General features: G+C 45.7%; 1 non-coding gene across 1 annotated transcript; it reads right to left on the reverse strand.

Moving 5' to 3' along the window:
* Window positions 1–20012: 20012 nt before the first annotated feature.
* LOC136541049 (U1 spliceosomal RNA) lies at window positions 20013–20172 on the reverse strand. Its single transcript, XR_010780155.1, has one exon. It is a non-coding gene; the product is annotated as a U1 spliceosomal RNA (small nuclear RNA).
* Window positions 20173–27686: the final 7514 nt, after the last annotated feature.

Raw genomic sequence — 27686 nt, forward strand, 5'->3', positions numbered from 1 at the left:
TTGCAACTAGAATTGTTGGATAGGTGGCTTGCAACCCTTGTAGAGCGAGAGCAAGTTTGCATTACGCTATTTGTCATACTAATCAAATTGCTCTAGTTGATTTGTAGATTTTTAAATAGGCTATTCACCCCCCCCTCTAGCCATATTAGGACCTTTCACCTTTCAAGAAACCGAGTTCTTTTTCGGTAGGATTCCAGAGCACAACCCAAAACAACTCGGATTACATTCAGAGTTCTTTCATGAAGTCGAGTTCTTTTTCGTTTGGGCTCGACAACATGGCAAAATCCTATCAGGGACAGTTCGAAAGATCCTTCAATCCAATACTTGGGATACCACTGACAGGAGCCTAGGAGGGTCTCGTGCTAACGATAACATCGCAAGACTGTATCATCCACTGGCCAGGTTCTGTTCCTAAAGATAGCGGAACCCAACTAGTTAGCACAACAACAACAGCTATTCTACCTTACCAAGAAGAAGACTCGATCTGCGACATCGAGGCATCTACTGAAGTCATCAGCAACTCCGACAGTATGAAAACTAACACCAATAACAGAACGGCTCACGCACGGGAAGTACTCATGGTTCGACGTCCTCGGTCACCATTAAATCCCCCAGAAGCACCCGATGTCAGGTCATTAGATGAATCAGAATCCAACATATCACCCTTTGCCCAGGGCTACGATGGAGAAACCGAGAGTCAGAAACAAGCTAGAGAAAGGAAAAACAAGTTGAAGCAAGGGCGCCAACACCGTGCTAGGCAGCGCAGGGAAGCTAGGATCATATATGAGTCAGAGTTGGCTGAATACGACAGAAGAAAATCACAACGAGAAGTCGAAGGAAGACGCATGGCGAACACGCCTTACGATAAGATTCAAGAAGCATTAGAAGAAATCAGGGCAACTTCATATCCCGGTGATAAGTATGAACAGCTCCAAGACTTGTTTCGGTCGACGATCCCGAGAACGCATGAAGAGAGAGCCCAATCAAGACTACCTGCCAGATCAACAACCCACAGGCAAGAAGACCAAAATCAAAGGAAGTCTGTTTTCGAAAGACTTAGGCCAGGTGAAAGCCATAACGGAGAAAGTAGGAAGGAACATAATCAAGGCCACCAATTTGAACAACCAAGGAAGACTAGGAGTAGGGTGCCTACCCAGATAGCCTCGCAGACTTATTTCCATCAAAACAACAGTTGGCTAGAAGGAGGTGCTGAATCCGAATTCAAAGAAACCAGAACACACGACAGATTCCCCTGTTTCGCGAACAGGCTTGCATCGGTACGATTACCTCACAAGTTTAAACCATCTAACCACTCTAAGTACGATGGCAAAACTGAACCAAGGCAATGGCTCAGAATATATTCACAATCAATTGAACTAGCCGGAGGAGACGACGATATCAAGACCCTGTTCTTTCCCATGGCACTAGAAACTATGCTCCTCCAATGGTTCGACAAATTAAATCCAGGATCTATCAGAAATTGGGAGGACTTGCAAAGAGCTTTTTGTGAAAATTTCGCAGGAATCATTACACACCCAATCACTCATGCAGAACTAAAAGGACTCAAGCAAAAGGGAGGCGAAAGTCTCAGAAATTACTATCGACGATTCGGCGAACTACGGGCTCAAGTGCATGACATCACCGAACGAGAAGTAATTGAAGCTTTCTCTCACGGAATCATGGCTAGGTGGCAATTTCAAGACTTCTGTAAAAAAAATCCAAGAAACAATGAAGAGTTCAGACGAACAGTAGAAAAGATGATTACTGTAGAAGAAAAAATACGAGAGAGGTTCCCGGATAGAAGCAACCAGGACAACCCGGACAAGCAAAATCATCGAAATAGCAGACATCAAGAAAGAAAACGTAGACCAGACAATACCGTGGTAATGGCCGACAAATCAAAGAAGTTTTCCAAACCCAGAAGATATGATGACATTGAAAACATGCGTTGCCCATTGCACCCTAATGGGAGGCACACCATCGAAAATTGCTACACTTTCAATGATCGATACACAAGAAAAGATAGTAAGGAGAACACCAAAGAGGATAATCAGAAAAAAGATGAAGACAACCACGAGGACAAAGGATTCCAAAAACTCAGGGGAACGGTAGCAGTAATCTTCTCAGGGGCTCCAGATTGCAGAAGCAAACATCAAGAAAAACTAGCACTACGAACTATCATGACAGCAGAACCGGCTACACCAAGATATCTCAATTGGTCACAGTATCCTATCCAATTTACCAGAGAAGACCAATGGACTAGCGTGGGAAACGCAGGCCATTATCCACTAGTTCTAGATCCAACTATTGCTGGTATGACTGTCACCAAAGTACTAATCGACGGGGGAGCTGGACTCAACATCATCTTTTCAGAAACACTAAGGAAGATGGGACTACAACTCGCCGGGATGATCACACCAACAAGCACACCTTTTTACGGAATAGTACCCGGCAAAGCAGCCGTGCCACTCGGACAAATTACTTTACCCGTTACTTTTGGAACTCCTTCGAACTACCGAATAGAGTTTATCAAATTTGAGGTGGCAGACTTCGATTCGTCATATCATGCAATCCTTGGACACCCAGCACTGGCAAAATTCATGGCAATACCACATTATTCGTATTTACTGCTTAAGATGCTAGGACCCAACGGTATCCTCTCTCTTCGAAGTGATTTGAAGCGTACTTTTGACTGCGACGTTCAGGCAATCCAAATTGCAGCCAAAGCACGAGCCGACAATGGAATAAAAGAAATAGCCACAATTGCTGCAGAGATGAGCCAAGAAGAATTAGAAATACCAGCTAAGAAGCCCAGCATCATCACACCACCAAAAGAAGCCGACGTCAAGCAAATCGACTTGGGCACTGGAGATACCTCCAAGACAGCAACCATCAGTGCTCACCTCTCGACAAAATAGGAACTCATGCTCACCAACTTTCTTCGGGACAATAAAGATATCTTCGCTTGGAAGCCGACCGACATGCCAGGTGTCCTAAGAGAGTTGCCTAAGCACAGAATTGATGTTAATGAAAGCTCCAAACCTGTAAAGCAACGGCTACGATGATTCTCACCCGACAAAAAGGCAGCGATTAAAAAGGAAATCACAAAACTGATGGTAGCCGGATTCATCAGAGAAATCCTTCATCCAGACTGGCTAGCTTACCCGGTCCTTCTGCAGAAGAAGAACATGGACGAGTGGCGCATGTGCGTCGACTACACAGATCTCAACAAACATTGCCCAAAAGATCTGTTCGGGCTACCACGCATTGACCAGATAGTCGACTCAACAGCAGGGTCTACACTATTATCCTTTCTCGATTGCTATTTAGGATATCACCAGATCGCATTAAAAGAACAAGACCAGAGCAAGACGTCTTTCATTACTCTGTTCGGTGCTTACTGTTACAAGACCATGTCGTTTGGACTAAAGAACGCTAGCGCCACATACCAAAGAGCTATCCAAACTTGCCTTGGGGATCAAATCGGTGAAAATGTGGAGGCATACGTGGATGATGTAGTGGTGAAAACAAAGAACCCAGACACTCTGATTGAAGATTTAAAGCAAACCTTCGAAAACTTGAAGAGATGGAGATGGAAGTTGAACCCAAATAAATGTGTATTCGGAGTTCCCTCAGGACAACTACTCGGATTTTTGGTCAGTCAGCGCGGGATTGAAGCCAGCACCAAGCAAATTCGAGCTATAACAGAAATGGGCCCACCTAGAAGTATCAAAGATGTGCAGAAACTAACAGGATGCATGGCGGCCCTCAACCGTTTCATATCAAGACTCGGCGAAAAGGGGTTACCTTTCTTTAAACTACTAAAGAAGACAGACAAGTTTGAGTGGACAAAAGAGGCCGACAAAGCTTTCAAGAAACTTAAGGCATACCTCACATCCTCACCAATTCTCACACCCCCAAGGAAAGACGAAGATATGATGCTATACATTGCGGCGACTACTGCTGTGGTCAGCACGACAATAGTCATAGAAAGAGAAGAAGAAGGACACATGTATAAAGTACAACAACCCGTATACTACATCAGCAAAGTATTATCTGAATCAAAAATCCGGTACCCGCATGTACAAAAACTACTCTATGCTCTACTTATCACCTCACGCAAGCTTTGCCACTATTTCGAAAGCCACAAGATTACCGTGGTGACAGACTTCCCGCTTGGAGACATCTTACATAACAGAGATACGACGGGACGCATATCAAAGTGGGCAGTTGAACTCGGAGCTCTTAACATCGATTTCACCCCACGGAAAGCAATCAAATCTCAAGCCCTTGCTGATTTTGTGGCTGAGTGGACAGAGATTCAACAGCCTTTATCAGATACAATCCTTGACCACTGGAAGATGTACTTCGATGGGTCACTCAAACTAGGCGGAGCCGGTGCAGGCGTTCTCCTCATTTCTCTAGAAGGAAAACAACTCAAGTACGTCCTTCAGATATTATGGCAAGCTACAAATAACGAAGCAGAATATGAAGCCCTCATCCACGGGCTACGAGTGGCAATTACCCTCGGAATAAAGAGATTACTCGTATACGATAATTCAGCAGTAGTCATCAACCAAGTCAATAAAGATTGGGATTGCACCAAAGAAAACATGAGTGCTTACTGTGCTGAAATACGAAAACTTGAAAAACATTTCCAAGGATTAGAAATTCTACACATCCTGCGCGATTCCAACATTACAGCAGATGTCCTCGCCAAGCTTAGATCAGACAGAGCGAAGGTTCCACCTGACGTATTCATAGAAGAGCTATCAGTTCCCTCTATTAAACAACCTGGTGAAACAACCCATGAAATTTAGGCTAAAGGCGTTTAGATCTTGGTAATCAACACTTCATGGAGCCAAGTTTTCATCGACTATATCAAAGAAAATAAATTGCCAGCAAATAAAGCAGAAGCCACCCAAGTTGTTCGCAGAAGCAAAAACTACGTTCTAGTAGGAGATAGACTTTACAGAAGAGCAGCGTCATCAGGAGTACTCCTAAAATATGTCTCATTTGAAGAAGGCAAAGAGATCCTAGACGAAATACACTCAGGTTGCTGTGGAAATCATGCCGCTTCAAGAACACTGGTTGGCAAAACATTTCGCACCAGATTCTACTGGCCAACTGCTTTGAAAGACGTAGAAGAACTTGTCAGAAAATGCAAAGGTTGCCAAATGTTTGCAAGACAAGCCCATGTGCCAGCTCACAATCTTATCTGCATCCCACCCGCTTGGCCTTTTTCCTGCTAGGGGCTGGATCAAGTAGGACCTCTGAAGAAAGCAAAAGGCGGCTTTGAGTACATCTTTGTAGCAATCGACAAGTTCACCAAGTGGATTGAATACAAACCACTCGCGAAATACAGCGCAGCCAAAGCAGTCGAGTTCATCCAAGACATTATGCACCGCTTCGGCATGCCCAATCGAATCATCACCGATCTAGGCTCCCCCTTCATAGCTATAGAATTCAAAAGCTAGGCACAAGACTGTGGTTTCAGTATAGACTATGCGTCTGTTGCACATCCAGAAGCCAACAGACAAGTAGAAAGGGCTAATGGACTCATACTAGCCGGATTAAAACCAAGGTTATATGAAGAACTAGTGGACTATAGGTCCAAATGGATTGAAGAATTACCTAAAGTAGTATGGGGGCTACGAACTCAAATAAGCAGAGCAACAGGCTACTCACCCTTCTTCCTAGTTTACGGGTCAGAGGCCGTACTGCCTGCCGACTTGATCTGGACATCACCAAAGATAGAACAATATGATGAAGGAGAAGCAGAACACACAAGAAGATTAGAACTCGACAGTTCAGAAGAAGTCAGAGTAAATGCTACCCTCCAATCAGCCAGATACCTACAAGGTTTAAGACGACACTACAACAAGAGTACCCATCCTCGATCATTACAAGTCGGGGACTTAGTGCTAAGAAGGATACAAAAGACTGACGGACGACATAAGCTACTCAGTCCATGGGAAGGTCCGTTTATTGTCACAAAAGTCACCGGACCAGGCACATACAAGTTAATAACCGAAGATGGAAGAGAAGTCAGCAATACATGGCACATCAGCCAGCTAAGAAGATTCTACGCGTAAAAACAACTCAAGAAAAAATAGATATGCAAGCCACAAGGGACCAACGTTCACAATCGACAAAGGACAATATTCCTCGACAACATATGTATTAGTTTATATTCATGATCAATAAAGATGATATTCATCCATAGCATGTCTTGTCATGACTTTCAACGAGTTGTTTTCACGAAACAAAAAGCAAAATGGCTGAAAACATGCCTGAGCATCCCAACCGAGAGCAAAATAGCTGAAAAGACGCTTGAGCCCACTGATGAGGGTAGCTAAAAGCTAACACCTGAAACAAAAAGCAAAATGGCTAAAAACATGCCTGAGCATCCCGGCCGAGAGCAAAATAGCTAAAAAGACGCTTGAGCCCGCCGATGAGGGTAGCTAAAAGCTAACACCCGAAACAAAAAGCAAAATGGCTGAAAATATGCTTGAGCATCCCGGCCGAGAGCAAAATAGCTGAAAAGACGCTTGAGCCTGCCGATGAGGATAGCTAAAAGCTAACACCCGAAACAAAGAGCAAAATGGCTGAAAACATACCTGAGCATCCCGACCGAGAGCAAAATAGCTGAAAAGACGCTTGAGCCCGCCGATGAGGGTAGCTAAAAGCTAACACCCGAAACAAAAAGCAAAATGGCTGAAAACATGCCTGAGCATCCCGACCGAGAGCAAAATAGCTAAAAAGACGCTTGAGCCCGCCGATGAAGGTAGCTAAAAGCTAAAACTAGTCGACCGAAATTAAGCTTAAAGACACCCTCCAGCTCTTCGTTCCGAAAAGCAAGAGGCTCGGGGGCTACATCTAGATAGGAATACTTTTTCTTCAGAAAAGCACAAGCGCCACTCAAGAAAGCACTCGGATGCCGAAGTTTGTCAAGGCAACATTCTACGCCGAGTCGTTTTACACAGCGCAGACGAAAGGTTGTCAACACAAAGATCTACACCTAACAAATCACAGCGCGGACAAAGCACTCGACGGATCACAAAAGAGGAAGAAAAGAAAAGTACTCGACAAATCGAGGGATTTTGTCAGGATAACGCATGGAGTTGTTTACAGAGCAGAGATGAAAACGGGATAAAGTACTCAGCAAGTCAAGTAACTCCGACCATACCCGGGCAAAGAATACGTCAACGAAAATAAAGAATCTTCATTTGAAGAGGAGTGTAATATTACAAGAGGCTGGTCAATTGGATCAGGCATTATCATCAGGAAGGGAAATATCAATATTAAGACTGTCTACAACCCTACTGGCTAAATCTTCGACCTCAGGCTCCATCCTCTCAACAGCATCAAGGTATTCTTGGCTATCAGCTTTCTCTGCTATTTTGGACAGAGGCGCCTCTAGAGCAAGGATGAAAGGTCTTTGTTTGGTTTTAGTAATTGAGTGACAACCTAGGTGGACTAATTGTGTTTATGTGAGATACATAGGTGATTAGTCTACAGGTACATGTGTGTGAGCAACATATGCCATGAAGGTGAAAATGGCTTGGAAATGTTGCAAAGCTCACACATGTGATGATGAAGGAGCTTAAATGCACATGAGATATGACATTGAGTCATGTGATCAAGGTGGAGAAGATCAAGACAAGACTTGGCTTGATGGACCGGTTGCAAGCGTGAAGGGCAAGTCAAAGGCTTTGGAGTGATGGACCACGTGGCGGTGAAGCTTGAGCAAGACTTGGCGCCGATGGACGATGGCAACGGTGAAGAGCAAGTAAAGTCAAGATCGATGAACCAATATAATCATGTGATGATATAAAGTGGATCATATCATTGTTGATCGTGTTGGTGTATGTGTTGCATCGACATTGGAGAAGATGGAATGGAATGCGCAAGGCAAAGGTATAACCTAGAGCATTTCATTTCACCGGTCATAGGTGTATGGAGAAGTTTATGACCGGGTTTAGGATAGATGGCCGTACTATCAAGAGGGGCAAATTTGTTTGCATATCGGTCATCTAGTGCCACTCGAGTGATCTAACTTTGCATTATCGCTAGGATCGAGTGGCGTGGCAAGTTGAGTGGCTAACATCCTTTGGGAAATGATTGTGAAAATGCTAACACACATACATATGGTGGTGTACACTTGGTGGTGTTGGCACATTTACAAAGGCGGTGGTGTTTACAGGGTTGAGATGGGTTTGGTGTTGGCACATTTACACTTGGTGGATTCGGCGCTTTCGGGAAAATGGAATGCCTATTTTCTATTGCGCCGGATGCAAATTCTTATGGTTAGCACACTAGAGCAAGGTTGAAGAGAATGGAGAAGATGCCAGCGTCGGTCAAGTGACCGGACGCTGGATCCAAATGCACCGGACGCTGTCTGCCTGCGTCCGGTCGCGCTGACGTGGAGTGTAGCAGTAGCTGGAGAGTGACCGGACGCTGGCTGCGTCCGATCGCGTTCGACCGGACGCGTCCGATCATGCTCGGGAGCTTACTGGAAACGACCGGACGCTAGGGGTTCAGCGTCCGGTCAGTTGAAGCTGGAGTGTCCGGTCAGGTCAAGTGACCGTTGGAATCGGGACACGTGGTCGTCTACGAGCGACCGGACGCTGAGGTCCAGCGTTCGGTCAACACGACTGGAGCGTCCGGTCGGCCCAACCGTTGCCCAGTGAAGGGGTAACGGCTAGTTTAGCCTTTGGGGCTATAAATAGAAGTGGCCTTCGGCCATGGCTGTAGCTGAGCACCTCAAGGGACTTAGTGTCCATGCTTGTGAGTGCTTGGGAGCCCTCCATCACACATATACTTGATAGTGATCATTCGATTGTGTGAGTGAGCAATTCTAGTGCGATTGCATCGTGAGGTTGCATCGAGTGGCACTAGGTGATCGAGTTGCAAGCCGGTGGTGCTTGTTACTCTTGGAGGTTGCCACCTCCTAGACGGCTTGGTGGTGGTCTCCGTCGAAGCGCGCAAGAAGCTTGTGCGGCGCTCCAGAGAAGTGCTTGTGAGGGGCACTTGTGCTCACCCCGCGAGAGTCGCGAAGAGCAACTTTAGTAAAGCGTGTCATTGAGCTACCCTCACTCAAGGGGTAGGTTCTTGTGGCGCCCGACGTGCGGGCTTGGCAGGTGATGCCAATTAGCCGCCGAACCACCAAGTGAGCGGTCGACACAACGGGGACTAGCGTGTTGGCAAACACGTGAACCTCGGGAGAAAAATCATCGTGTCAACCTTGTTCTTCCCATTGGTTTGCATCCCCATTACACAAGCTTGCAATTACTTTTATACATATTAAGCTTGTGTAGTTGCTCTTGTAATTAGATAGCTTGCGTAGCTTGCTAATTACCTTCTTGCTTGTGTAGCATAGAAGTAGCTCCCTTGCGTGGCTAATTTGATTTTAGTAACCTTGTTAGTCACATTGCTTAGTTTGTGTAGCTAAGTATTTGCGCTCTCTAATTAGGCATTGGTTGCCTTGTTATTGAGCATTGCTAGTGAGCTTAGTTAGCTTTGTGCTTTTGCTTACTAGCATATGTAGGAGCTCCCTTGTCGCTTAAAGTACTAGTGGCATAGGTTTGTGTAACCTTGCTCCTAGAATTGTTTAGGAGAGCTCTAGCTAGCCCGGCACCTTTGTTGCATAATTGTTGTCTTTGCAAGGTGCTAGTGAACTTATATAGTGGGGTATTGTCTTGGCTAGACTGATAGTTTTAATTCCGCATTTGTATCGGTTAGCCGACGCGATTAAGTTTTAGAAAAGACTATTCACCTCTCCTCTAGTCACCATCTCGACCTTTCAAAGGACCCGGACCTGGGCCAGCACATTCTTGGTACATACTTGAGCGCACTTCTTCGCGAACTCTTGGAAATGAGTCAGAATCCGAGGAATGAACTGAGCCCAAGATTGCCCGTCATCCGCTGGAGTCCGGAGAACATCAGCTACTGAACGAAAGGATTTCCACAAAACGTTCCAATTTTTAGTAGCCATCGCCAGCTTCCTAGACAAGTCTTCAATAGTTTTTTGGGCCTACACAAGATCTTTATCAGCTCCATGCCTGATCAACTTAGCAAGTGCAAGTTCTTCTTTAGCATGAGTAATTACCTCCTCAGCCTTGTTATGACTTGTACGAACAAGAGTCTTCATTTCATCAATACCCTCCGAGAGCTTTTTTCTTTCAACTCGAAGAGCTGGACAAGACACCAAACAACAAGTCAGCAGGAGGGAAAGGTTTGAATACTAAAAGAAACAAAGAGAACCCGGAATACCTTTACATTCTTTCTTCGTGGCTTCCAAGCTCTTCATGGCCTCCGAGTTCTTTGAAGCCTCCCGGATAGCAGCATCTTTCTATTTCTCCAACTCCTAGGCAATAGTGTCTCTCTGTTTCTCTACCTCTACCACCCGGGCATGGAGAGCCTTTTCCTCTTTTTGATGCGACTTACGCTCAGTCTCCAACTTGGCCCGGAGGAGGTCAAGGTCAGTCTTCAGAGAACTTACCTTGGAGGACAACTTCTTCTCAGTTTCAGACGAAAAGAAGAAGCCGGTATGGTCACGAGAGAAAGTCTAAACAATTAAAGAAAGAGAAAAATAAGGCGTAAGGACGAAGGCAAAACAAATGGCCTAAGAAAGAATCTCAGAAAAACTTACATGAAGCTTCTCCCCGAAAGAAGTCACAGAGGACGCCAAGCTCCCCTAGGCTGCGGTCAGCTTCGATAGCCGATGGGTGGCATCGAACTGTTGCACCACGTCACCGGTAAAAGAGGGACCGCCGGAAGCAAGAGAAGGGGAAGGAGAGGCCGGCTAGGGCGAAGAAGGAATGACCAAAGCAACCTCCAGGGAAGCTGAAGCCAATCCCTCAAAAGGACCCGACGCGACAGCCACAGTCACCTCCGGGGCGGACAAGTCCGCAACTTCGCCAGGTAGCTCCGAAGCCCCCATAGCAACTTCACCAACAGTATGTTGCGAGTCCTAAGGCTCGGAACTCAATGGCACGGCGGAAGGCTGAGAGGAAGTCGATGAAGAAACAAGAGAAGACGAAAGACTAAAAATTGATAAAAGAAGGCACCGATGAGAACCAGAAGAAGGAAGACAGAAGCAAAAGGATGAAGCCAGAATCTACTCACCCAACCACTTTCTTCTTTGCGAAACCAAAAGAAGGCCTCGTAGGGGGGGACCATGACGATGAATATGTCCCCACCACCCGACGACGGGAGCGAGATAGCAGATACCGGAGCCACGGAAGAAGCCAGGGCTGGAGCCGTGGAAGAACTCCGCACTGGAGGAGCGGTAGAGCTCGGTACTGAGGCTACCAAATAACTCGACACCGGAGCTTCAGAAGAAGTCGGCGCGGGAGCCTCAGAAGAACTCGTACCCGATGTCCAGTTACTTCAAAAAGTTCAAGACTAAAAGTCAAGATAAAGAAGAGAAATTCAATGCAACAGGAATATGAAAACAACTCACCGCCGCATGATGAGGGGTACTTCGTCATCCTCCTCTCCCTCAGCCAAGGAAACCAGAGCACCTGCTGAAAAAAGAATAAAAAGTACTCGGTTCAAGAGAGAAACAGGAAAACAAAGGAACAAAGAGTATTAAATGTGCTCACCTAAGAGCATGCTAGCAACAACTGGAGTACCTGAGAGAGTACTTGGTTTGCGAGGCTTCTTGGAGACAAGCAGGCCAGATGAAGACCCATCCGTTCGCCCCCTCTTCAGGACACTACGAGGACCACGAGGGACTAGACGAGGAACATATTCTTCATATACATCAATAAATCCGGAAGAAACTCCAGGAAGCGCTGTGGAGGTTGGAGACTTACTAGTTGCAGAAGTTCCAGCAAGTTTATCCTAGTCTCCGCCACGGCAGGGAGAACATCAAGAGGGATCGGGTCAACAAAGTCCCGCCCAAGCTCCTACGAAAAAGGATAAAATAGCAAGACAAGGAAAAGCTAAGCAAAAATGGATGCAGCGAGAGTACATAAAGTATCCAAACAAAGAGATAAACAACTCACAGCTGGGGGCGGGTTGTTGACAGAGAACTCGGAGACAGCAGGAGGAATAACGCTCACTCCTTTCAGCATCTTCTAGAGACGCTCGAGTACCTCCTCATCGGTCAGCTCAAGAGCTGGGACCATGCGTGAAGGATCCTCGGCCCCAGAATACTCGAAGCCAAGGTGCTCGTGCTCTTTCAAAGGCTGAACTCGGCGACGAAGAAAACTCAAAACAATACCAAAATAGGTTAAACCCTGCTGTTTCAGCATGCTAATCCTATCAAGGATTGGCTGGATCACTTGAATCTCAGCGGGTGACTCAAGTTTCTTGTCCCATCGGTCATTCACCACAGGACCAGATCTAGAGTGGACGACAAGGGAAGGGATCAAATTGGCAGCATAAAACCAGTCGGCACGCCAATCTTTTATAGAATCGACCAGGTCATAGTCAAAGAACTTAATCTTAAGACCCTGGTGAAACTGAATCCCGCAACCGCCAAGAACGCTGGTTTCTTCGCGGCAGGGTTGAGGTTTCAGATGAAAGAAGTAGCGAAAAAGAGATAAAGAAGAAGGGATTCCGAGGAAAGCTTCACAGAGATGAACGAAAACGGAAAGATGGAGAACGGCATTAGGGGTTAGATGGTTCAGACTAACCCCGAAATAACCAAGAAACTGATAAAGGAAGACGGAAGCAGGAAGGCAAAGTCCGGCGCGGACAAAGGAAACGAAGAGGACAACCTCACCAGGACCCGGAGCAAGAACCCGATGCTCGCCCAGAACTCTCCATTCAGCGATGACTTTGCTTTGGATCAAGCCGTCGCTGATGAGCTCGCGCAGCTGATCTTCGCTTGTTGTTGGAGCCGGCCAAACCTTCTGAGCAGCCCTCATGGCCACAAACTCTTGGTTCTCGATCAAGGAAAGGGATGACTCCTCGTCCACGAAGGTCGCCTAGGACTTGCTCGCGGTTTTCTTCTTACCCATGAACTAGCGGAAGCAAAAAGGTACTGGGGAAGATGAAGCTAGATGGCGGCGCTAAGGACGGCGGCGGCAATGGTGACGGTGGATGATTAAGAGCTAGGGTTTGAAGGCAAAAGAAAGGCAGTAAAGAAAAAAAGGACGAAGGGTCTATAAATAAATTTTACAGCATTAGAAACGGCCCACCAGGCTCGTTAAAACACCATGTGAGAACACAACGGTCCATTTACCGACGCAGCTAAAACGACGGAGGGCACAAATCCACACAACGGTACAATCCAATGGGCAGATTTTAGACTTATCCGTCCAGCACCACGGTAGGGTTATCAGATCACTACAAGAACAACCCGTCAACCAAGAAGAAACAAAGGGCTACCTTGCAAGGAACAAAAGAACCCGGTTATTTAAGAAAGAACTCGGTAATCTCATAAATGACAGGGATCACAGAAGAGAAGTGAAGGACAACTCAGAAGACAAGATTCGTTCCATTACAAGCGACTTCAAAAATAGAAGATTACAAATCTTACAAGACCCAACGAACTCGGTACCACGAAAAGCAAAGTAGCAAAGAGGAACACGGACACGGATAGGCTCTGGAACAACTACGTATCCCAAATTGCTACTTAGAAGGACTAACCGCCATCAGCTACACTGTTTTCTTCAAAGGACGGACGCAGTGCATCCAAGGCGGAAATCAGCAGCACAGCAGGACAACATGGAGCAAAGATGGCCGGCGGGCATCTGTCTACCCAAGACCGATGTGATGCTGGATATGATGTTGATCTGCACTGGACAGTCTCAGGACAGGCGACGAAGATCAACCCAGAACTGCCAGATGAAGGAACGAAGCCCACATCACAAGACTTCCTCCAACTACCGCCATGCACATCCTGGTACAATGCTGTCGCGGGATTAGCCTACCTCTAATCCCTATCACAAGACTTTCTCCAGCTACGACAAGACACACAGGAACTATAAAATATGCCCGGGGGCTGCTCTACTTCACAAACTACCATGTTCATGACCACGAAGGTTTCAACAGAATGTCCAATGGATGAAAACAAGCATCCGGGACAGTATTTATAGATCAAAGGAGCGGCGCACATGGACTAGGAGTACCAACGAAATAAGCCTAACAAAGGACACAGTGAAAAGACAGGACTCAATAATGGAAGACTCAGGCGAGAGGGAACAGTACTCGAAGACGTACATATTCGGAAGAATATACCAGCACAGTACAACCCGTGAACAAAAGGCATTTACACTTAACCACCACCATACAACTACATCTAACAACAGCAGACTATCAAAGAATACGCCAAGACCTCGCATCCGAGTTCTTCCTGAACAAAACAACATGGATATACGCTCGGAGGCTGCATGCTGCGAAACTACTCGGATGATGGTTTAATCCAAGACTAAAGGACTGCTTCGGAAAGATGCCACAAAACTACTCGGATGATGACATAATCCAAGTCTCGGGGACTACTTCAAAACACAAATTTTCAAACAACATAAAGATTCAAGACCCTCCAACTTTTTGTTCCAAAATAGCAAGAGGCTCGGGGACTACACTCAGTGAGTGCACTTTTTCTTCGAAAAAGCGCACGTCACCAAAAGACTTCCTCAACACAGACCACTTCAAGACATTATGACAAAAAGAACCCGGAACGAGCCATATTCGAGTTCTTTTTGATAAAACTTCAACGAACAATCAGAGCAACTTCAAGACAAGATCCTCCAGCTCCTTGTTCCAAATAGCAAGAGGCTCGGGGGCTACAACCAGATGGATGTACTTTTTCTTCAAAAAGCACTCACCACTCGAAGATCCCAAGAAGCGCTACAAGGTTTCACTCCAGAAAGCACTCGGATGACGTTAGTTCCTACTCAACAAGACCTAAAGGAGCAAAACGAGACTTTTAGAGCTCAACCATGAAGTGCTCGGGGGCTTGTCGATGCGGGACCCACAGGATACCCCGCAAGGGAGAGAAAAGATCTAGTCCAACTAGGATTCTTCCCATGTGATCTTAGTAGTAGTACTATTCAGTAATCCTACTAGGATCTCTCATTGTAAACCGACTAGAACTCTGGCCTCCTGACTATATAAAAGAGGGCAGGGCTCCTGGGGAAAAGGACAATAGAACAACAATTGTACAATACAACACTTTACAATCAATCCGACGTAGAGGCTAACACCGGCTGGACGTAGGGCTGTTACTCGATCCACGATCGAGGGTCTGAACCAGGATAAGTCATTTGTCTCTTGCGTTCACCATCGAGTTCTGCATATGCTGAAGCCCAAACATACTACCTCAGGTACCCCCGTGGCAGGCTATCGATGGTCAAACATCGACAAACCAGTCTGCATCTTTGTGGTTCTTTGACAAGAATGTGCAAGAAGATGTCAGATTAGTCAATGACATTCAGATGATAGATATGTTTGACATGTATAAGTCTAAAATATGTTGCTGTGTGTTGGTAGGAGTCTTTGATAAAGTTGTTGCTGATACATTTGAGTATGAGTTGATAGAGCCTTTATGTGTTATTCCACCTGATGATGGAGCAGTCAACCCTACTGATTTCAATCCTGATACAAATGCTTGTGCTTCTGCCATTCCAAATGCAACTAATGCTTCTACTGCTGCCATTCCAAATGCAAGTGCTTCTTGTGCTGCCATTCCAAATGCAAATCCTTCTTCTACTGCCATTCCAAATGCAAATGCTTCTTCTGCTGTCATTCCAAATGCAAATGCTTCTTCTGCTGCTATTCCAAATGCCTAAGCTTCTACTGATGTCAATCCTTGTACTGTCGATGAGTTAAACGTAGAGCCTGATAGGGAGCCAGACATATTTGACAATGAAGAGGAATATGTTGGGGTTGATGATGAGCACATCTACATTTCAGTACCACCTACACACCCAGCCAACACTGACAGTGACCAACCATCTGTGGATAATGTTGATCCTATTGTTGCTGATGGAGGTGCTCCTCTTAAGGTAAAAATTGATGATGCAGATCCCCAGGAAATAAATGTCCTCCACGATCCTAAAAATCCAAAGATTCCCTAGTTTTTGCTAATCATAGTGTGCATCTGTAGAAAAAGGCAACAGTTGAAAGATGATGACAGTGTTGGACCTTCACAAATAAAGAAGAAGAAGACAACACCTAAGAAGAAGGGTGCACCCAAGAAGAAGAAAACACCTAAGAAGAAGAAGACACCTAAGAAAAAAAACCGCAAAAGAAAGTTGCTGCTCCAGCAGCTAGTGTTGTGAGAAGCCTGAAGGACTTCTTAAACACCATATGATTTGTTGTGATCACAAACATGAAGGTTATGTATTGTAGGCCTTGAACTTGATGTATTGTAGGTCTTGAACTTGATGTATTATAGGCTTTAAACACTATGTGATAGTTTCTTTTGTCTCCTAAACGTTATGTATTGTAGGCCTTGAACTGGATGTATTGTATGGCCTGAACTTAATGTATGCTAGGGCCATTCCATTCCATTCCATTCCATTCTCGCTGCTTGGCTGTGTTTATCTGGAACGCTGCTTGTCTGTGTTTATCTGGAACTTGATGTATGCTAGGGCCTTGAACGCTGTTTGTCTGTGTTTATCTAGAAGGTGCAAGAAGAATGCATCAAGCCTAACTACTGAAAATAGCAGAGCTGCTGAGTTTCTCTGAAACAATCTGATACTATTTTCATTCAACCATTTTAGCATCTGTGGAAAGGACTGCAGAGCACTAGGCACTATAAATGCAAGAGACCTTATACTATTTTCATTCAACCATTTCTTCCTATATGCAGCATTTTCAGATCAATGCTAGGCTAATTGTTTTCCATTTGCTGGCTCAATTGTTCATTTTTTAGGTCATGTGGAACCTTTCATAGTATAGATTGTGTTTCTTTCCCTCTTCGCTTTACAAATCATTACAAATTCACATATTCACATTAACAGATTCATCACAAATTCACATACAAATCCACTTGTTCGTTTTTTCAGGTCATGTGGAACAGCTTGCCTTTGCAAAACATACACTCTGCCACCAAATGCTATAGCTCACATTGATAGATTCATAACAAATTTACAGAACCTACTTAAACATACATTCCTTCATCATAGATACGCAGTTGGACAGACAGAAATTAGTAGTAGCACTTGACAACCTATAGGCTAAGATCACTAAACTCCAAACTACTAGGACCAAGGTGCATACTACTTTATTTCTAAACTGCTGCAACTAAGAGGCTTACAAACAGATTTAGCATCACCACAGCAACTAATGCATTGCCTAAGCTAAAAGCCTTGTTCAATCCTCCATTCTTCAATTCTTTCATCTCCTGCTCCAACTTTAAAATGTCAACCTTCAAGTCAATGATCTGAACCTTCAAGTCCGCCATCCCAATCTTTGTGTCACTCTTATGTTCTATGCCTTGAACCGCAGGAGCAACAAAAGGGCCATGTACGGCTGTACACCTTCCACTTCCACATCCCTGAGCTTGTCTAGATGATTGGCGCGCAGATAGGCCAAGTATTGATCCTCAAACCAATGGTTCGCACAAGTGTCATCGTTCTGCAATTGACAATCAAAACCCCAACCCACTTAACACTATTTGCAGCTGGACGAACATAGAACCCAACATCAAAGGAAAAGCAAGACAAATTACCGAAAAATTATTGGGGCAAGTGTAATTCATATTGCCAGCATTGCTCTTTCGCCTAATGACATGGATCTTGCATTTGGGGCAATCGATCCGTGGGAGACCACCAACCTGGCTAGCACTTGAACTGGTAGCTGTGGATGCCATCTCCGCTCAGCGGATGGGGTGGGGAAGGAGCAGCAGTCATCGCGGTCGATGTCGGCACCCTCGGTAGTCGCGGTCGCAGTCACGGTCGCTGTCGCCGCGAGCAGTAGTCGCCGCCGCCGCCGGTCGTAGTCGCCTCCGCTCAGCATATGGGGTTAGGAAAGGAGCAGCAGTCGACGCCGGCGCCAATGGTAGTCGCGGTCGCCGCTGCCGCCGGTCGCAGTCGCCTCCGAGGCGGACGAGCTAGGGTTCAAGGCGGACGATCTAGGGTGAGAGAGAGAGGAGGCGGTGGGGAATGGACGGATTGAGTCGATCCAGTCAAACCGGCGCACATGAATGGAGAACCTAGGGGCACAACGGTCCATACAAATGTACGTACCCGCTGTATATGCCTGCATGTGGGCCACAGGTCGTGGCAAGTGTACATAATGGTATTTTTCAGACTCCAGTGTAATTTTAATGGCACGCTTACAAATAGCTGAATAGTAATGGTATTTCTTAGAAACGTGAGAATTATAATGGCACCAATCCAATTAACCCTTTTTACAATAGAAATATTGTACAACACACGTGTGTTTTATCAAAAAACACATGGATTTTATCATTGCCTCGGTTTGTCTGCGTCTGTCGGATCTGCGTCCGTCAAGCAGTGCGTTTTCTTATGACAAACGACCCATGATGCGACACCAGCAGCGCAGCACCAGCACTGGCTAGGGGACCACGACGCGACAACCCATGACGAACGGTTAGGCAATGGAACCAATCCCTCTATTTTATCCTTCTATAAAAAAATTGTTTTCTGTGATATGTGATTTGTGATATGTGGATCTGTGATTTTGTAATTGTCTTAAGGTAGAAGAAGGCTAGAAGTAGAAGAAAGATAAATGTTGTTTGATCTTAATCTTATGGTGTAAAAAAATTCATGTTTTAAAATTATATAAAACATATGGTTGTGTAGTAGACATACTCTTTTTACAAGTGAGAAGAAGCGTGGTTGGTGGGGTGGGGTGGGGTGCTCGTAGGTTCGAGTCGTTCGATGGTATGCAGCCTATTCGGCTGGGGTGAAACGATAGTAAACGATCGTAAATTTTCAGTCAGAACAATATTTTTTTCTCACACAAACCAGCTAGTAGTACTTCTTCACGAACCTGCAACGAACCGCCAAACGAACGGGCTGATGGATGGCGACGGGGCCGGTTATATTTAGGTGGGCTGCGGGCGCGCGGACGTGACACGCTGACACGTTCCCCCCGGGCATCTGGATGCTAGGATCGTGCGTGGCAGTCGCGCTGGACGGCTGCGATGCAGCGGAGGATGGCGTGTTGTGGATTTTAAATGTACCCGTGTGACGCGAGGCTGCCGCGTGCTACGTATGTACTCTCACACGGCTGAACTACTTCTAAGTCTCAAAGTTAAGTCAATCAAATCTCAAAAAGTTAAGTCAATCAGAGTGTCAAGTTTGATCAATTTAATTGATATATAAAAAACATTACAATTTACGTTAACCATTGAACGCATTTCGTAGTATTTTTCTAAATCATTTTGTTCTCTTTGTACGGCTTCTTTTTTGAAAGGGACGTTCCTTTCCTGAAACAAAAAACGGAAACAGTTCTCATAAGTTAAACACAGTAGTGAAATACTATTTTTGAGATAATCCTCAAATACTTCAGCAGTTGTGAAATACCATGTTTTGGGATAATCCTCAAATAATTTAACAGCACCAACGGACTTTTTCCACATGGACAACACGAGAGGAGCATCGCCGATAGTTTTCTAAATCCTTTTCTAATCCTTGATTTTTAGAAAGATAAAAAAAATCCCTCTCCAGCAACTTTTAATATTTCTTTCTAAAATTTAGGCACTTAGTCCACCACCGTTCCATCCCGTGAATACTGCTTTCTCGTGCATATCGAGAGCTAAAAATATATAAAAGTGATTCGGTCTTTTTTTTTTATCCCAATACATTGTTAGGAGTGGCAAAACCAACTGAACTTTTTTTCCAGTAGTACATAAAGCAGCATAAAATTGCCAGTACGAGGATACATAAACAAAATAAAACAAAGATCAAAGGGCCTTTAAGTAAAATGGATATCACGAGAACCAAATTTTAAATATTAAAATATAAAGATCCAAGGCCCAGGAGTAAAGGAACCTTCACCAAAATTTAGCTGGGCCGAAAATTATCTTTTTTACCGAAGGTCTTTTACCGAAGTTAAGAAATTATCTTTTTTAAATTTTGCAAGGGCCGCGCGAACGCGTACCCCCTCTACCACAAATTATGACGTCCACTCTCCCACTTGGGGAGATGGTAAGCCAGCGCGCCCTCCAAGTGCAGTGAGGGCCACTGACCTAGACCACGGGCCTTCATGATCGCCCGTCGATCCCGTCCAGGTAAGTATGGAGCAACGTCACACGGGGCGCTCCTCTTATAGCGGGAGCTCGCGGCGTGTCTGCCTTCGCCTGGCGAGGTGGTGCTAAACGCTCAAACCGAACGAGCGCTCGTCTCCGCTCTGCCGCTGAGTTCTCGTGGGCTACCGAGACATGCATAGTACATGGGCCTTCAAGTCGGTCCGAGATCCGTTTCGAAAAAAGGGTCCGGACCGAGACGAAGCAGCCAGACTGCGGGCTACAATGGATCGGTTAGTCTTGAAATTAGCTTTCGAGCCATAGAAGCTTTGGTTTTTCTTCCTTGCAGCTACATGCTCTCGTGGTATAGAGAAAAGAACTCCTAAAAAAAAGAGGCAAAGGCAAAGCAATTGCAGATGCTGGCAATCTACTTTGAATCGTCCGCAACTGCAAGAGGTCCATGATTATTATTATTTTCATTCTAAGCATAAATGCACAACGGACAGATAATATGCCTTAATAGTTAATATGCCTTCTCAAACAAATTTCCGAGTCTCGCAGGCAACCGCCGAGCAGCAGCAAAGATTGATCTAGGCGAGCATAGATGATCGCATTCGCATGCATAAATTAACTGCAACCTGTTGTCGCTATCATGGTTTATGAGGCGTCGCCTAGTCGTCGCATAGGCGACAAGGCGTGGAAAAGGTGCCGGGCGTCGGGGTCGCCACGACCTCCGCGGATATGGCATCCGCCTCATAGGATTAGGCGTCGCTTAGGCGCGAATGGCGTCGGGCGGACGCCTAGGCGCGAATGGCGTCGGCGGGAAATCGAGCGCGCGTCCGTGCCAAAACACCCGCGGTGAGCGCATATATGCTCTTGCGCGGGAAATTTCCCGCTCAGTGGCATTTACTGCGGGTGTGGACAGCTTCACGGGGAGAGAGGGAGAGGAAAAGAGAAGGCCGAGGGCGGGAACTCTTGGCGGCGGCGGCCCTGCATCTCCGCTTGCTGCTCGTCTGCTCGAGTCCAGCGGCTACCCGCATCTCCCACGAGGCCACCCATGCATCTCCGCCCGACTGTGCAAGTCCACTAGCGGTCCGCACCTGCTCGCCCGTCTCCGTCGACCGGCCAGACCTGCATTCGTCGGTCGTCTGCAGCTGCTCACCCACCTCCATCGATCGTCTACCGTGAGCCTGGGCCTGGACGCTCCTTGCCTCCTCTCTGCTTCGAGTTGTCGTCGCCATCCGTAGGTCCATCCGTACCTCACCTGTCCGTCCGCTTCGAGTCGTCATCCGTAGGTCCACCCGCACCGCATTTGTCTGTCCGCCTCATGTCTACGCCTCCGCCTGGTATGTCCCCTGCCTCCTCTTTGTCTCTGGTCCGTCAAAGGCCAACTTCCAGGCGTGTACTCTTGTAGTGTTATATGCTCTTCGTGCTCTGCTTTTGCTCTGAATATAGTATGCCTCATGCTCTGCTGCTCTGCTTTTGATCTGAATATTGTATGCCTCGTGCTCTGCTATTGATCTGAATATTGTATGCTCATGCTGCATGCTTGTCCCTACCTCCTCCCTTGGTTTGAATATATATTCTACACTCTGCTCTTTGCTCATGGTGTGTGCCTGTATGTACTCTGCTCTGAGCCTCTGAATATTGTAAGATGAACCGTTGATGCCTGCTTTTTATATTATATGGGTTGTCACTCACATATACAAATGGCTGCTTGTGCTTGGGCTGTCACACACCCTGCTACAACACAAAGCACAAGGATCTTTCTTTGATTAGTATAATGTCTGCCTCTGCCATAGTGCCATTCACTTGTGTTCTTTCTTTAGTTTACTATTGTGCAAAAAAACATAAGGCATATAAAGAAAAGGAATATTGCTTCCCATAGTGCCATACTGCTTCCCATCTGATTTTTTGTTTGTAGATGCATACAAAGAAAAGAAATAAGCTGTTGCACAAGAGATTGAATGATATTGTTTTTGTTTCATACAATCAGAAGATGAGAACAAGGGTTCAGCTTATGTGTGAGAAGGCAGGCAAGAAATATGACCCTTTGATCATTGAGGAGTTTGATTAGAACAATGAATGGACTGATTCATTGCATGTGCCCATTCCAGGTGCGCGAGGGTCTGATGCTATCAATGACCTCACATGGCAGCATGTTGATGAAGCCACCGGTGCATCACAAGCGCTGCAAGGTCGTAATCTTCCTAGGAGAGCTACTGCTACTCAACGTTATAGTCGTTCAAGAAATGTTCATGTTCCTGCTACTGAAGATGGAGAAGAGGAAGAGGAAGTTGAAGACCCACATGATGATGCGGAAGTGAGCGAGTGTGAAGAAGATGACAATGTTCCTGCTACTGAAGAAGACAAGGTTGCTGATCCTAATGAGTTTGATGATGAATTCTGAGTGCTGAAATAGAGATTTGTTGTGATAGAATCGTCTAATCTAATGCCCTCCAGGAGTACTTGTCCTCCATTAGACACTAAGTACTCAAGGAAAGACACTAAATTACGCAGTTCCGTCGAGCACACCTCCAAGGGAGAATCCGAAAATCCACATTTTTCCATCAGGATCGCAAATGAGAGAATAAAGCTTACAACTTTCTTAAGTCATTTCTTACATCATTTTCCATGCAACATCATAGTATAATATTTATTGTTTATAATAGCGGAATATGATCATGTTATCAGAGTTATGAACAATTTAATTTAACAGCGAAATATAAACATGTGATCAGAGTTACAACAAAAATAAATATATATTCATGACATGATGAAGCATTGATATATAAACTATGACAACAGATTATAAAACTTATATTTATAAAAATATTTAGTGAGAGTTATAAATAAAAATTATGATCGCAGTGTAAAGGAATCATCGCTGAGTCCACCAGGAGGTTCCCGCACATAAGTGTCAGCTCTAGCATTCGCCTATCACCTGCAACAGGGTAGAACAAACCCTGAGTACTCAATTATACTCTGCAAGACTTACCCGTCAGGAGAAAAGAAAAGACTCCAAGGATATGCAAGGCTATCTGGCTTGTGGGTTTATTATATCTACGGGAGCATTACTAAACGTGTACCCTTATATTCAATTTTATTAGCAGTCATCATTAGTTCATTAACTAACCATTCTATGTAAGCACATGTACTACTTTCAAGTAGGTGGTAAGCAATCAGAACCAGTTTTACATCTTTCATATTCCAGTTCTTACTACGATACTAGACTGTAGATAAGTCGTACCGGATTACCCGATGATTCGCGAATCAATGTGCCCAGCTGGGTACCCTGAAACACATGCCCCGCTTGGACCCCAGGCACAAGCAAGACCAACCCACCACTCTCCTGTCAAGGGGTTTAGGTCCCCGTTCAAACTTGGACTCTAAGCCCCCACACCGGAGTCCCAGACTGAGTGTGGTGCTTAGACCTCCACCATCCCTGCCTCCAATCAATTGGTTCAGAATGAGCCAAAACCTACAACAAGAGAGCAATGGCCCTTCCATGTTTCCATAAACAAGTATGTGCTCAGAATAATAAGTCTGTGACCTGTCTAGAATCTAATGTCACGATCGGTCCTTAATCGACACAGGCAGAATAAATACAACCTGAGCCTCGCTCGAATGCCGAACCAAGTCCAAATCCAAAGTAACATTCCACCCGGTCTTCAATTATCATTCATATATATATTCCAGGTGATAATAATATAGTAACAACAATAATATATTTCATATCTCTCGCGAGTGACATGCAATCACTTGACTTCTACCGGAGTCCTGTAGCATAGCAATCTACATGATTCTGTCATACTAGTATATATATATACAAGTGGGTTTTATTTAATTCCTTAAAACTTAATGCACAAACATAATATAAAGTACAAAAAAGTAGGGGTTATGCACCGGGGCTTGCTTGGGTAACATATAACCAAAAGTTAGTATTCCATCTTTGTGACCTGATCCCTAGCACCATCTTTTCAGCTACCCCAGTTGATCCCATCGATCCATCATCGTTCCTAAATGATATGCAACATGCAATGCATTCTCAAGTCAAACAAGAATAACAAGACATTTACAAACATTAAACAACAAACAACATGCTAAGCATGCAATTATTACCAAACAAGGATGAGCAACACTTTACTTAGTCAAGCATGGAAAACAAGTAGCATATAAAGCATTTATTAACGTTATTCTAAACATCTAGTGTATATAAAAGCTTAATCACATACAGCGTAGAGTTAATAATCAATAAAGCATATGACATCAGGAAACTTATATAATAACAGTTTATTAAGCACTAGAGCCATATTATGGGTTAATGGAACACAATAATTGTAAAAGTACATGATGGAACCACATTTTCTATTTTTTCGACATTTAATAATTAAAAAAACATTAAACAAGCATATTACGAGATAAATCAATAACTCAAAAACTATGTATCAACTGTGCATGAAATTTTTACCAGAGCACACACACGCCAACACTAGTCTACCAAAAAAATTCACTGCATTTGGATTACTAGAATATCCTCTAACAAATAAACATAAAGACTAGACTACACAAACAACCAAAAACTTTACACTAAAGCATATGATATTATATGTCTACTGCATAGAGCTAGTTACAAGGATTCCAAAACATATTCGTTTTCCTTTTTATGATTTTTCTGCTATTTACTATGAATTTCCAAGCATTTAGCCGATTACTGAAATTAACAAAACACCGAAAAAGGAAAAAGGGTCCTTGGGCCCGAAGCGGCCCAACTCGCCCTGGTCCAACGGGGAAGGCAGCCCAGCCCAGTCAGAAGCGGCCGACCCACGCATGGCCCAAACAGGGAGGCGCTGGCTCTTTTGCAAAGAGACCCCTAAGCTTATCTCTATTCAACCCACAGTACATCACACACTATGCATCACTATTTATATGAGTCACGGTTTTGCATTGGGAACCCAAGAAAAGTTTCTATTCTCACCCCGAGGTCTACTCTTCTTCCTCACAAGCAGAGCAGGACCAGGGGATCGGTCGACGGTTGGTTCGACCGGTTAGGAGCTCGCCGACGGTGACTGGACGGCCGGTGAGGCACGTGGGCCACGATCGGGCCTAGGCCTGGCCACAGCTTGGACCAAGGCGGGGCACAGCACGGCGGCGTGCCAGAACCCGACTGGGGAGGATGGCCGGTGGCGGCGAAGAAGGCCACGAGAGTAGCGAGGTGCTTGGCCGCACCCGAGGGGCTGCTCGGCTCGGCCCAAGGCGAGCTAGGTCGACCTACTGGCTGCGGAAGCAGACTGCGACAGCGATGGCTGTGCCGGCGACGGCGGCTTTCGGCAGCGACACGGTCAGCGGAGGAGGCGCTCGAGAGCTCACGCAGGGCAGCGTACGGCTAGGCGGACAGCGGCAGCACGTGGCCAGGCGAACAGCTGCAGCACGCATGAGCCGACGTCCATGGCAGACGCATGAGACGCTCCGGTCGTGATGACCGGACGCTCCGGTCAGTTCAACCCGTGAACCAGTAGTAAAGAGTTGACCGGACGCTGGCAGGGTCCGGTCAGCACTGACCGGACACGTCCGATCACATAAAACCCTTACTGGAACCTTACTAGACTTGACCGGACGCTGAACCCTCAGGGTTCGGTCAGTATCGACCGGACGCGTCCGGTCACACTTTTTTAAGTCTAGACCCTTACTGGAGTCGACCGGACGCTGGCCCTTAGCATCCGGTCACATGACCTCTCAGCGTCCGGTCACACCAGACTAGATCTCCACGGTCAAATGAACTGACCGGACCCTGCGGCCAGCGTCCGGTCGCACCGGAGCCAGCGTCCGGTCAGTGTTTGACCCTCCATTCACTTCCAACTTTCGAACATCTGTGAATGAAGTTTGCTCCATAGGATCTTAGGCATTCATAGGAGCTACCTAGAGCTAGTTTTAATAAGTGTACACCACACCTAACTCACTAGACTCAACTAGGTCAAGCTACCCGTTCATAACCCCCTTAATAGTACGGCCAAAGGAAAAACAAAGTCCTAAACTACTCTAAGTGTCTCTCCAACTCCAATCGACACTTAGAACTAGTTATCCTTAACCTTGTCGTCCATCCTTTTAAAAACCGAAATGATTTCCATCGTAGGGGCATGACAACCTCGATTGCCCAATCGATCTCCATTACCATGACCTAACTTAATTGCCTCTGCAAAACACACGTTAGTCATAGTAATCTTGTATTGACATTAATCACCGAAATCCAACTAGGGGCCTAGATGCTTTCAATCTCCCCCTTTTTGGTGATTGATGATAATACCACCTCGAGTATGTTATGAAGTGAGGTTTTTGACGGGCTTGGTTCATATAAGCTTTTGTCAATAAGAACAAAAGAGTTAGTCAAGCTTATATGACCCAAGCCAACACAATATACTCAAAGGATATGAATTAAGCATGAGTACAAATAACAAAGCTCATTTGCTTCGAAGTATAAACGCGGAAGCAAAAGCAAATGAGCATTACACAAGTGATATGACATATAGATAAAGCAAAGTAGAAGTCACACATGTCAAATATCACAACCACGTAGATAGCACTATCACATATATATAATAGTATGCATGAAAGTAAACACACGAATGCATAAGTAATAGTGTATCACACAAATAAAACTCCAAATGTATATAATAAGCTAATACTATATAACTAGCTCCCCCTAAATGTAGCTCCCCCTGAGACTACATACTCGAACACCCTCTCCCCCTTTGGCGTCAAACACCAAAACCTAGGGCGGGGCTATAGCGGACGAGCCGGGCGCTGAAGAACGTGGGGCAAGCTGGAACTGGGCACCATCATCATCTGACCCTGAGCTCTGAACTGACTGACCCTCTGTGGCAGGAAGTGTTGCTGAAGCGGTCTGGGTCTAAGCTAGGGCTGGTGCTACTTGTGAAGCTGCAAGTATGTCTGTCGTAGGATCGGACGAGGCGATAGACGAGGGGAGCCTCTGAGTAGTCACTGCGACTGGATCTGCTGTAGATGGACCGGCGGTATGCATATGAGGCGGAGTAGGCATGTCGGTCAACTCGCTGAAGGATGCTCCAAGACTCCTGGAGACTGACGTCTCCGGCACGAATAGCGAGGAAGACTGCTCTGGTGTGAAGCCCGTCTGAAGTGGAGTGAACTGCGGGGCTACCACGGGTGAGGCTAACCACTGGGACACCTGTATAGGCGGTAAAGCAAACTGAGCTGGAGGCTGTCCCTGACTCTGGAGCCCACTGGGCTGTACTGCTGGAGTCGTCGAAGTGGTAGGAGGCTGTGCAAGCTGGGGCGAAGGCTGTGGCAGTGGGACCCCAATGGCTGTCACTACATGCTGCATGAATCCCATGAGCTGCTGCTGTATAAGTAACTGCTGGTGCTGAAGGAGCTGCTGCTGCCGCTGAAACTCGTCCTGACAAGCCTGAAACTGTGCGAAGTTGGCAGCTGTCTCTTATGCCTGTCATGTCTGATCCTGCTGCATCCGCTCAAGAATAGCAATGAGAGCAGGGTCTGTCTGCGGAGCAGGTGGAGCAGAACTAGAGCTACC

This window comes from Miscanthus floridulus, chromosome 2 (assembly GCF_019320115.1).
Source record: "Miscanthus floridulus cultivar M001 chromosome 2, ASM1932011v1, whole genome shotgun sequence".
Taxonomy (NCBI): Eukaryota; Viridiplantae; Streptophyta; class Magnoliopsida; order Poales; family Poaceae; genus Miscanthus; species Miscanthus floridulus.